Source organism: Rutidosis leptorrhynchoides, chromosome 2 (assembly GCF_046630445.1).
Source record: "Rutidosis leptorrhynchoides isolate AG116_Rl617_1_P2 chromosome 2, CSIRO_AGI_Rlap_v1, whole genome shotgun sequence".
NCBI classification, from domain to species: domain Eukaryota; kingdom Viridiplantae; phylum Streptophyta; class Magnoliopsida; order Asterales; family Asteraceae; genus Rutidosis; species Rutidosis leptorrhynchoides.
Window position 1 is genome coordinate 693,547,611 of NC_092334.1, and position 13,628 is coordinate 693,561,238.

The 13,628-nt window shown below is 33.3% G+C and overlaps 1 long non-coding RNA gene across 1 annotated transcript; it reads left to right on the top strand.

The window, feature by feature from the left end:
* The first annotated feature begins 5,573 nt into the window (after window positions 1-5,573).
* On the top strand, window positions 5,574-8,676 carry LOC139894077 (uncharacterized). Its single transcript, XR_011774796.1, has 3 exons — window positions 5,574-5,896; window positions 6,194-7,631; window positions 7,856-8,676. It is a non-coding gene; the product is annotated as an uncharacterized lncRNA (long non-coding RNA).
* Window positions 8,677-13,628: the final 4,952 nt, after the last annotated feature.

Genomic DNA, 13,628 nt, shown 5'->3' on the forward strand with positions numbered 1-13,628 from the left:
TCCGATCTAAGTGGGGGAGAGTTGTAACACCCCGTTATTCCGTACACGCTTAAAGGTACACACCTAATCAATTGTACGTCTATAACTTGCTCGATATGCGGCTAGAATAGCTAACTTATTAGTTGTGTGTGAATGTGTATATAAATGTATATATATGTATGTAGATGAGTTTGGGTAGTGTTCGGTCTCGTGAGACTTAGATTGAGGCTTGGACGCGTATTTGGGAAACGAGGATGAAGTAATTAGTCGAGGAAACCTTGGAATTGTGTAAAATAGTCGAAGGGGTCTGTTGCAGTCAATTGTCGCGCCGCGACAAGGGGGTTCGCGCCGCGGCCCACCAAAGGATTTTAGAACAGGAACCAGCCTAAACTGAATAAACCTTTTTAGTGTATCGTCGCGCCGCGACGATTAATGCCGCGCCGCGGCAGGCCTGCTGGCCAGATTTCGGATTTAGTTCAAATTAAGGGATTTTGAGGGGCAAAATGGTAAATAGACGTATAGATCAGATGGGTGCATTAAATCTGGTCCACTAGATCATTTATTTCATTTTCCTTTTTCCTTTTTCTTCAATTTCTCTCCCAAAACTCTAACACCCAATTTAATTCAAAGTGAGATTGAGAGAGGAAGAAGTGAGGGTTGATCTTTGGAGCTAGTATTAAAGTTGATCCTTGTGACTCTAGCTACGTGGTGATAGTCTCGGTAAGTTCTAACTCTAAGTTTCGCGTTTTAATTGATTATGGCTAGGGTTTTGGTTAATAGAAACTTGTATGACCCATTTGGGAGTTAAATGGGTGAATTTGGGTTAGGTTGTTGTAATGAAACCCTAATGGCCATAATCTAGGATTTTGGTCTTGTAATTGTGAGTTTGAAAGTGTTAATGGTTTTGTAAGCATTAAACACTTGTTAGAATTGAAAGAGATGTCAATTGGGTCAAGAATGTACTAGTTGACCTAGTTTGGGTAAAATGGGTGTAAATTACGCTAGGTGGATGTCATTTGAGGCTAGTAGACTTTAATGCACTAATGTTGGTAATTAAAGTCGAGTCTTGGCCTTTAAGGGGGCGGTTGTGGTGTAGTTGGGTCATTCAATGCGAATTGAGTCATTAAATGCCCAAGTAAATGTAATGTGGTTAATTCCACTAGTTTATGTATTGAATTGGTACTTAATGTAATAGGTACTTGGCTTTGAGTTGGAAGCGAATATTCATCACCCTTGCGTCAAGGTGAGTGGAATAATTATGCGTGAACGTATATAATGTATTTATTTGTGTGGTGTGAATGTGGAAGTGTCGCGGTGTTCAAGACACCACATTCTAGGTAACGAGTAGTATTGTCGCGGTGTTTAAGACACTACTCATTGTGTGATTGACTTGTGGTATTGTCGCGGTGTTTAAGACATCACAAGGTCATGAGAGTGGAAGTGTCGCGGTGTTCAAGACACCACTCATTTTATTGAATGAAGTGTGGATCCGTCGCGGTGTTTAAGACGCCACATTGTTGTAAGGGTGAGTTAGTCGCGGTGTTTAAGACATCACCCGGGGGACTAGTGATTACGCGGTGTGTAAGTAACACTAGTGGATGTTATGAACTCCAACGGACTATCATGTACCGTTCTCTTGTATACTTGGTTAACCATGGTTGTGCGAATTGTGCTTAGCATATTATATTGTGAACTATATGCTATTAGTGTTGCTAGCTTAATGTGGAACGTGGGTAGTAGTTTATGCATGATCGATTGCATGTTGTTGAATTGCTAGCTTGTATGTGGTATTGTGTAATTGTATGCAAGTAAGTAGATTATATATGATCATGTATAATTATTGCATTCACTAAGCGTTAGCTTACCCCTCGCGTTGTTTATCTTTTTAGTTGCAGGTGAGGATAAAGGGAAGGGGATTGTTGGACACTAGATGTCCTTGACGATGTGCTTGTAGGAGCTTTTGGAAGTTGACCACCTTTTGGGTAGTTTAGTCCCAAACCATGCTCGTTGGGTCGTTTGGTTTATAAACTATCATTGTATTCGGTCAAACTTGTATTAACTTAATTAATGGCCTTTGTGCCTTTTGTAAACATTGGAAATGGTTGTACGTTTTAATGGAACTTGTGATTTGGTCTACATATTTAATTGGCGCATAAATGTGTATATATATATAAAAAAAAAAATTTATCGTACGGAGTACGGGTTGGGTTGTTTCATTAATAATGATTATGGTTGTCCTATTTAGTGACGTTCATATGGAATCTGTTATAATCATTTAATTAATCAATTGGGTTGGGTAATTGATTATTCATTCTGATCAAGTGGATGAATTAATATTCATATTCATAAACTAATTAAAACAGGGGTGGATTACATACATTGATAACTGGTGTAATTGTTGACAGAAGTGATAACTGCGTCACAGTTTAAATCCTTAATCAGTTGGAATATTTGACTTCGGGTATAAGGGTAATTTGACGAGGATACTCGCACTTTATATTTATGACCGATGGACTATTATGGACAAAAACCAGATAGACGTATCAAATAAACCAGGACAAAGGACAATTAACCCATGGTAATAAATTAAAATCAACACGTCAAACATCATGATTACGGAAGTTTAAATAAGCATAATTCTTTTATTATATTTCTCATCGTATCTTTATTTACTGTCATTTTATTACTCGCAATTTTATTTACTGTCATTTTATTTATTGTCATTATTTTACGCACTTTAATTATCGTCATTTATCTTTGCGCTTAAAATATAGAATCGACAAACCGGTCATTAAACGGTAAAACCCCCCTTTTATAATAATATTACTACTTATATAATTATATATATTTTGTATAAATATAGTTTTATAAAAATATAGTACGTAATCACTAGCTCCCTGTGGAACGAACCGGACTTACTAAAAACTACACTACTCTACGATTAGGTACACTGCCTATAGTGTTGTAGCAAGATTTAGGTATATCCCACTCTATAAATAATTAAAACTTGTGTCATATTTTGTAGTATTTTGTATTAAAAATAATACTATTTCGTACCCTCACGCTACATCATCAAGTTTTTGGCGCCGCTGCCGGGGAGCGCTAAAACGCTATATTTTTAATTTATATTTGTGAAAATATAAGTTTGTAAAAAAAAAAATTAAAAAAAAAAATGTTTTTTTTTTAGTTTTATTACCTTTAGATTTTTAGAATATATTCGCAACTTTTAGTATTAAGTTTAGTTTTGCCATAGTTATTTTTACTTCTAGAATTTTTAGGCTTTGCCGTAAAATCCCTTAAGTGCTTATTCCTTAGACTAAGTTTTAGGTGCTTTAGAATTTTGCGACGCCATTTTTCGCGCTATTTTCTTATTTTTATTTTTCGACGCGTTTACCTATGTATCAATTACAATTCCAATTAGTGATCTCCATTTGTAGCTTTAATTTTAAGATAGTGATCGTTATAAGGTTGGATTAACCGCGTGTTTACAAACCACTCTTCGTCTTTTTCATTTTTCGACACTTTTCGACGCGCACTCTTTTTCTCTCTTATTTCTCGCCATTCTAGTTTTTAGGACTTAGATTTTTTTTCTACTTCTTCTCTAAATTTCTTAAAATTACGAAAATTTATTTTAAGTGGTTAAATTGATAGACATCAAAATTTTCTGGTTCGTAGTAATAGTTGGATTTGTACGTGGACCGGGTTATTGGAGCCAAACAGTACTCAATTATATTGAGACCAAACGAATCCTGCCCCTCTGCTGCATCTTTTGGCTATTCGAAACGTGGGCAAAATCAGAAAAGTCTATTGATTGGATAACTTATATAATTTTTCTTTCCTTTTTAAAAACTAATAGGATATTCAGTGAATGCACCGAGCAAGACGTTCACCGCCGGTCATACGTTCACCACCTGTAACTCGATCAAGACATCTAGCCAATATTGTCGCCGTTGATTTTTCTTTAGAATCGTCATCTAGTCGAACAAGAACTCCAACTCAAATTTCCGATAATCCATCTTTTGAACCCGACTTCACAATTAAGAACCCGGAGCATATTCAAGGACAATTTCAAGATCCTGAACCACTAATTATTCCTCCTGAGCCACAAACCATTAAATCAGAATCCTCTAGTGATCCGTATTCAACAAATTCAATTATGGAAGTAACGGAACCTCTAAGTATGGAAGATCGAATGAGAGCCACACGCACGGGCCAAGGTCACGCCATTATTAAGCCAGAAGTTAATGCACCGGATTATGAAATCAAAGGACAAATTCTACACATGGTAACTAACCAATGCCAATTCAGTGGTGCACCGAATGAAGATCCTAACGAACACCTTCGTACGTTTAAAAGAATTTGTACACTATTCAAAATCCGAGAAGTGGAAGATGAGCAGATCTATCTCATGTTGTTTCCCTGGACTTTAAAGGGAGAAGCCAAAGATTGGTTAGAATAGTTACCTGAAGGGGCGATTGACACATGGGATGTTTTAGTTGAAAATTTTCTTAAACGATTCTTTCCGGCATCCAAAGCCGTGAGACTTCAAGGAGAAATTGTTACGTTCGCGCAAAATCCAAATGAAACATTATATGAGGCGTGGACAAGATTCGGAAGGATGTTGAGAGGATGTCCTCAACACGGATTAGATACTTTTCAAATAGTACAAATCTTCTATAAAGGCGTAGACATCGCCACACGAAAAGACATCGACATAACCGCTGGTGGATCCATTATGAAGAAAACCGCAACTGAAGCTTACAAAATTATTGATAACACAGCCTCCCACTCGCATGAGTGGCACCAAGAAAAAGATATCTTTCGATCATCTAAAGCGGCTAGAGCCGATTCTAGCCATGACTTTGATTCCGTTTCCGCAAAAATAGATGCTTTCGAAAGACGAATGGAAAAGATGAATAAAGATATTCACGCAATACGAATCAGTTGTGAGCAATGCGGTGGACCACACTTATTGAAAGATTGTCACATTGAACCAACGATGGAACAACGAGAGAATGTTTCCTATATTCTCCCCGATTGATTACTTCACCATTGATCATGTCCATATATATATATATATATATATATATATATATATATATATATATATATATAGTGTGTGTGTGAAAGGATCCAGAAAGAACTAAGGGAGAGAGTTGATTAAGTAAATTAATTTTTACAAAACTTGCTTGGCCCTTAGAGGACGACTGATTCCAGATCCACATTTTACGGGGGAGACTTGATTAAGTAATAAATTAAATTAAATCCATCTATTACGGTGTAATAAAACATAGTAAATTGTTTTTGCATTTCCCAAATTAACCTTACTAGTCTCTATCTTCTCTATTCTCTATCTCTATCTCTATCTTTTACAAAGCATAAAGTTCAACTGACATGTCAGTCTGACAATGTCCCTACCATTCATTTTCCACGTGTTATTTTAAGATTAATACTGTATATACTTCTGAAATACCAAAGACTAACACGTGTCCCGATGGTTATCTCCAATAACCCACCAGCGCAACACAAACGACGTATAACCAAAAACCCTACCTCTTCAAAAAACCGCCCCCTTTTTCTCTGCATCAATTCCGATCGTCTTCTTCATTGGTAAACAATTTCTTCTTACCTACTCATGCGATCTTTTTCTCCCCTGAAACAGTTTGTCAATTCATAATTAATTTATCAACACATCCGTTCAATCGTTCTTCAATTGTGAAATTTGGTTCCATCTTCTCCATTCATTTGGGTTCATCGTCTCCATCATCTATAATTCAAACAAATTGACAGTGTAATATAATTACATTCAACCTTCTTCATCAATCAATAATCGTCATCGTGTTTACTCGGCCACATTGAAGCAGATATCATTCAATACATATGTTGTTTTCTAAGATCCTGCCTAAACGTTAATAAGGTATGTGGATTACAAACACACCTGCCTTTGATTTGAATCCTAAACGCAAAACGTTGTTGATTTTTATCCAATGATTATGGTTTATGTAAAGAAAACACTTGCTGGATTTGCGTTGTTGATATTTTTTAAAATAATTATGCTTTATACGATTTGATGTTCAGTAAGGTAAGCTAGATTAATACAGATGCATTTATAATTTTTTTTTTTTTTTTTTTTTTTTTTTCACTCCAAGTGTATGATAAAATGCTTCAATGAATTATAAAAGCTTAAAGTATGTTTGAATTCATCTCCTATTAGGTTTCACTTTGAATTCAGAGTTTAATTGATGTTCTATTAAACCACTCAATGACGCATCTTTGCTACAAGCTTGAAGATTTTTGCGACAAGCCACAATCGGACGGTTATGTAAACCGATCATGGAAGGTAATGACCTGAATTTATCATCATTCACCTCTAAATTTATCACTAGGTTGATTACAATCCTTTTTTACTTACATTATCCCTTACAGTTTTTTTTTTTTTTTTTTTTTTTAATGAATTGTACATGTTAACCATAAATGATTATTCCTTTGTTAGTTTTTACTGTTGTGGTTTCGGGCGAAACCAACCTGACCATGTTCAATTGTTGGAGTGATTGTTCCATATGGTGTTGCCAAGCTCTTAAACAAAGTTAGATAATTAATATGAGGTATTTATCTTCATTTCTATTTTATAAATACCAAGGTATGAGATTTTTTTATTTCATTTTAATTTTGACAATACATAGGATCAATTCATTTTGATTACAATTGTCAATGTGTGTACTTATTGTGTTTTAGGGTTTGTGAAATGATTGTCTTTAGTTTAGTAGTGGTTAATCTATGGTCTGCTTCATAGGTTTATGATTTTAGTTGAAAGGTGTATGCCTGTGAGTTTTAATTATAGTGTTTCATTAATGCTTATATAGTTTTATAGTACTTGGAATATTTTTCCCTCTTTCATATTTGCTGGAATTTGAGACGGGTCATGAAATTGCTGAACGCACAAGTCTTTTGCTTTGCATTTTCAATATAAGGTTTTTAGATACATAGTTAAGTTATCTCGATTTTGTGTTTTGTTTCAGTTAATTTCTGACGTATAATTGTGGCTCATACTGATATGAACTTTGGTGACTATTTCACTTACATAAGCTGTCGCATGAAGGTAAAATCATTAGCTACTTTGGTATACTAAACTGTCCAAAACGTACTCGGAAATCGAGTGGAGAAGAAATATTGGGCCATTGCAGCAAAATATGAGTGTAGTTGGGTTTCTTTCAAAATACTCCGCAACTGAATATGTTGTGTTCATTTACAGGGAGTGTGAGTGTAATGGGATTTAGTTGATTAAAAGGGTTAATGTCAGCTTTCCTTATTTGTTATTGAACTTTTAATGGTTAATCACTTTGGTCTTAAAGGCAGAATTCTAAGTCTTCACTCCCTAAAATGTAGTTTATCATCACACTAATGTTATGATTTCTTTGTTGAATCGATATGACAGCAATAGACACATTTATTTCATTAGTTATTCGTGTGTGAAGTGGGTTGCGACGGTATGCATTTATAGTAGGGTAAAAGGAACAAGGAACAACAATTGGCTCCACCCTGCAATGCATAGACCACAAGGAACAACAACACTGCAAGCTCAGGTGGAGCCTTTTTTGCTTTATTTGCAGCTCAACAGTGGTTAGCTACAAACTGTGCTGCAACAACTAAAGGTACGTTATATCATGTAGTTAATTAATTGTTGATTGCAGGAAGTTAAGTAACTTTGACGGATATGTATTGTCATATGGAAAATCGTTACACCATGTACTGTAGTACCATTATTGTGCCAACAAAGACTATGGAAAACTTCAAAGTTTCAATTACTGCCCCATTTAACCCAAGTTTACACCTTAATGACCTGTACGCACTAAAACATTAACAAATAAATATGCAGTTTATGTTTCAGAGCAACGACCACACCACCATCCGAGACCTACCAATGTCGCCGGAAACTCGAAGACAAACGAACACAAAAAGGTTTTAATTACTTATGAATTTATTTTTGAATTTACTCACGATGTCAGTTGTGTTGTTACTTACGCTGTTTCATACTATAGATGTCATACTACTAATTGAATGCCTGATGTTTTAAACTTACTATTTTCCATTATCATGTGGAGGAGCTTAAAGGTAATAGTTTATTGTTGCTGAGGAATCATTTTTTTAACAGCTTGCAAAGCTAGGGTTGCTCATCTCAGTTTCCATTTGAAGGTATCTTTATATTCATTAAACTCTTAAAACAAGTTTTAGAATTTTTAATCTACTGTTAATATCTTGGTTAGGTGTTGTGCAATCTGTATAAATTCAAAGTTAAAAGCAACTGATTTTCTATGATTATAATATGAACTGATGATTGTAGTACTTTCTTCGAACGATCCATGTTGGTTTGCAATTATCTAACATTATAAATGTTATGATTTATGAAATAATGATAATATGTATATGTATTTTCTACATATAAGTATAATTATGTGTTTTGGTTTTTCAAAATATCATTTCTAGGAATATGATTAAACTTAAAGTTTTGTGTTGTTGTTTGCAAAAGTGTGGCGAAATGAGATGTGAGCAGGTATACTATTGTCAGCTTTTTGCATGCAATTTGTGACGTCTGGTGATCAAAAACAACAAAAAACGTCGTCTTCAATGAAGTGTTGCAGCACATATAGTATCAGTTTAGTATTAACTAAATCTTAATTTATATTTATAATATCTTGAGCTGTATATATTTACTATATTATGATATATTTAAGTTATACAACTTTGAGTTTTTTAAGTTACAAAAAAGTCGTACATTGTTTAGTGGATTGTATAAACATATAAAACTCTTTTATGACCATGGACTTATGAGTAGCGGCCATGGCCATATTCTTTATTGTTTACCTTTTTTTTTTTTTTTACCCATTTTGACCATATGACCCATTTGGCCTATTTCTTGGTTAACATCAAGTTGTTAAAAGAAAATGACTTAATGACAATATGGTAATTTCCTGCACAAGAGTTTTTAGTTGTAAATCTTTGTGTTACTTTATTTACTATATGAACTTAAAAAATGTGGTTGCAACACATTCAGTTTCATAGTGGTTAGATTACTCTTTTTTTTCTTTTTTTTTTTTTTTTTTTCCGCTTGCAACACATCCATATCAGTAATGGAGGTTTTCAGGATTGTAATGCTATCATACCGTAACTTGCTATCAATTATAACGATTACAATTTGTTTGATTTAGAGCTTCCGTGCACCGCACGGGCTCTTAAATCTAGCAAGCAAAAAATCCAGCAAAATCCCAACACACTTACAAGGTCTACGGCTCTTCGACCGCAGCGAAGCGCAGTTGACCACAATGTCACCTTTTATGTGTTTGTAGAATTCCATATTTTGTGTTTAACATTCAGTCGGCATAACTTTTTTATATTTACATTTTCTTTGATTAAGAGTCGCCATGCAACGCACGGGCTCTTAAAGGCTAGTATGTAATATTATACTAGTTACCATTGACAAGTGTCATTTTCTTATTTTCTTATTGCTTCCTACTCTTTATGTATTTTAAAACTCGATGAACCAACACCTATATATATATATATATATATATATATATATATATATATATATATATATATATATATATATATATATATATATATATATATTTTGCTTGGGCCTTAGATGACGACTGATTCGAGATCCACATTTTATGGGGGAGAATTGATTAAGTTAACTAATAAATTAAATTAAATCCATCTATTACCGAGTAATAAAACATAGTAAATTGATTCTGTATTTCCCAAATTATCCTTACTAATCTATATTATAGTCATATAAAGCTCTAAAATGATCATGCATCATTAAACTAATTATCCATTAATTTTTATAATGATGATGTCATAATTATATATTAATTTAATTAAAAAAATAATACAAAATTTTTATAAAAGGAAATATTAATCTCTCGTAATTGTAATTTTAATTTTCTAAAAAAATTTAGAAGCCATTTATTACTACTACTACTACTACTAATTATTATTATTATTATTATTATTATTATTATTATTATTATTATTATTATTATTATTAAATATATATACTCAACTTTGAGCGAACTTTATTATTAGTATTTTCTTTTAATATAATAATTATAATTATAATTATTATATTATTAATATTCAAATATGAATTCTTTGTAAAAACAACCACACTTTTTTTAGTCAAACGGGTCATTAAAATAAATGACTTTAGAATTTACATTCACTTAATATACTTAAATAATGTCATTAAATTGTTTCGTTTAAACAAACTCGTGATTTTACGGGTCATTTCAGTATTATACTAGTTACCATTGACAAGTGTCATTTTCTTATTGCTTCCTTCTATTTTAAAACTCTATGTAGATGAACTAATATATATATATATATATATATATATATATATATATATATATATATATATATATATATATATATATATATATATATATATATATATATAAATTCGATATATACAATAGGCCAAAGTTCTGCACTTTTTAATTAGTTTATCATCTAGCATTTCACATGGCTCGAATAATTAACTACCATGCATCCAACTTGATTGGATAATATTATCAAGTATCAAGCACACATCTTTTGAAAAATATATAAGCGATTATTAATAGCACCATATCATGAAAAGGTATATAAAAAAACCACACACATGCATATCACATCGTACTCCAACAATAAAAAATAAAAAATGCTACTCAAAAAGGTTTATACCTCCAGTCACATTATAGGCCGGTGTCCATTATTACATTTCAAATCTATTGTTACCTTTCAAATTTTTCTTTTTCAAAATTGTGTTTTAAATTATAATTTGTTTTATATAATATTTGATAAAATAATATGAATTGATTGATTTTTAAATGTACTTTTATTGATATAACTTTTATCAAATATAATATAACAAAAAAAAAAAAAAAGAAATTTACTGACAAAATTGAAGTAAAAAGTCTTTTAAAAGTTAATAATGAACTAATTAGATGGAATGAATAGTAAATAGTTTTTTTTATAGAACATCAAACACACACACACTCACTTTTGTCCTCAACAGGACTCAAACTTTTAATCTCAAGGTTAATGAGATTCCATCTGGACTTGAACTCATAGTGACCAAATTGATAAATAGGCATTAGGTTAACCTACCTACAAAGTAGCGTTTTGTAGAATATTGATTTTAACTCTTAACTTTATCATGATCTTATTAGATTAAAGTGTATTAATACCCAAGTACCAAGTTATTGCCCTAAAGTGTGTTAAGTTTATACAACATTGACACTTTCCGTCAATTGGCCATCCATAGTGTTTTTACAACATTGACACTTTCCGACAATTGGCCATCCATAGTGTTTATACAACATTGACACTTTCCGTCAATTGGCCATCCATAGTGTTTTTAGCATGCCTTTACCAAGGTAAATAGTAAACCTACTAGCGATTTATAACCATTTAAAAGTGTAAATAATGTACATTTAAAGGCGTAAATAATCTAACACACTATGTCTAAACTAGTTCTAACAAAAAAAATTCAACTCCCATTGGAAGGGAAATGTAGGACCGATTAAACAGTATTAATCGACATAATCAACAATATCAAGTGCGGAAATTTTGATATTGGGTTTTATATCAAAAACACCTTAAGCAACTTTGATCTGATGATTGTAAACGACTTATAAACGTTATAGATAGACTTAGATGAGTGCTAGACTTGTAGAGGATGTTCTAAATGGCTAGGGTTGTGAAAAAGTTTGTTACTTCAATAATGAACCCGTCATCCCAATATATAGTGTCCTGCACGTGTAACCATGCGGTTGCAGCTTGCAACCGTGAGGTTGCACTTGTATCCGTACGGATGCATTCTGCATCTGTGCGGTTACACAGACAGAATGTAAGTAAACAATAAAAGCATACAATTGATTGTAAACCAAACCATAAACATAATAAATCAACAAACAATTTTCCAAGTACTTACAACGTCCATAATACTCAGGAATACATCATAATGAACTAGGGACTTATATTATGCACTAACAAACTCCCCCTAGGACATAGTTCATCACAGAAACCAATTGGAATCGAAAAAGATAAAGTTTAAGTACATAAATCATAAGCATAACAAGTACGGACTGCACAGTTGAATTGAATGGTTTGCTCCATGTTGTATAGCTCATGAAATATCGGTTGTCTTCTCAACACTTTGATATCCTCTTTGCAGATATTCCTGATCCTCCTTTGATCGAATATCCTTATCTGATCCAGCTCTTTATTTGACTCTTGGAGCATCATCCTCTGTTAGGTAGTCATAGTACCACCATTTAAACTTCTTACCAAAATTTGGTGGCATTTTACGGACGGGAGCATACTTCATAGTCCTCGCAGGCTTATACCGCACGATCTTTATCCTTTTCCCAGTTTCATCATCAGTTCTATACGTGATTCTCGGAAACTGTGGAGCCAACACCGACCATTCATATTTAAATTCCTTCTTTATCTTGTCTTGCATCTATTGACGGAACCGTCCGTCTCACTGTAAAGTAGTTTCAACCGGGCTAGTTCCATCATCTCAAAATTCGAAAATGTCTTGAAATCAACAACGTGCTTGAAGTAATCAACGCCGTTTACCCATCTAACTCCAAAATAGTCTAAGTCCTTGAAAAACACCCAACTCAAAATTTTACCCGCAATCACTTTACCCATTCGATCGTAATACATTTTATACTTGGGTTTAAGCTGCGGTTTACTAAACCAGGACTTTTTCATATTCTTTTGGTATTCTCTCCATTCTTGATTACTTCACTTATTCAATTCATCAAAATTTTCATTATCTTTGTTTTGCCCTGAAGATTCACCAACCTCTTCAGTTGCCTTCTTTTCGTTCACCTTACGATTAAACACTTCATCAATCTGTTGTGTGATAAGATCAACAAACTCTGGCAAATCTTCACCAACATTCTCATTCGGTGAATTCTCGTCATCCAACGCTTCTTCTATAATAACCTCTTTTGCACTATCATCCTCAGTATGTCTATCTCCCGAAGTATCCGGTGCTCTTTCACTTGCTATCAACTATTCAACATCAATACCAAACATCCTAGCTACCTCTTCATTACTCATAGTATGTACAATTTCTCCTTCTTCGACATCATGGTTCAACGAGTTGATCATTGTACCTTGATTGTACAAAAAAATATGTTAACCTATGAATATCAATGGAAACAGGTTTAGGAAAATGTACCTCGTGAATTTGACTTACATTCTCAGGACCATCAGACGATGAGCTTGAACCTGAAAATGCTTTACTTTCGGTTGATACTAGCTCGTCTTCAATGTTTTTCAACCTAACAGTGTGTCTTCGTTATCGGCACAAAGCTTATCTCTAAACCTTCTTTTACGACGATCCAATCGTCGGATTCTTTTAGCTTGTTCCTTTGCAAGCCTCTTCACATCTTCTGTTTATTTCTTTAAATTCTCTAACTCAGAGATCAACCGATCAACTTTAGTTTGCATCTCTTCAACCTTTTTGTTCTTTTCCTTGTTGGCTGACTTCAGTTATCACACTTCGAAACAAGAGACAATACCGTGGATTGTAAATTAAAAACCTTTTCAACCAGATTAGCATAGTTACCCGATGGTAGAATGGT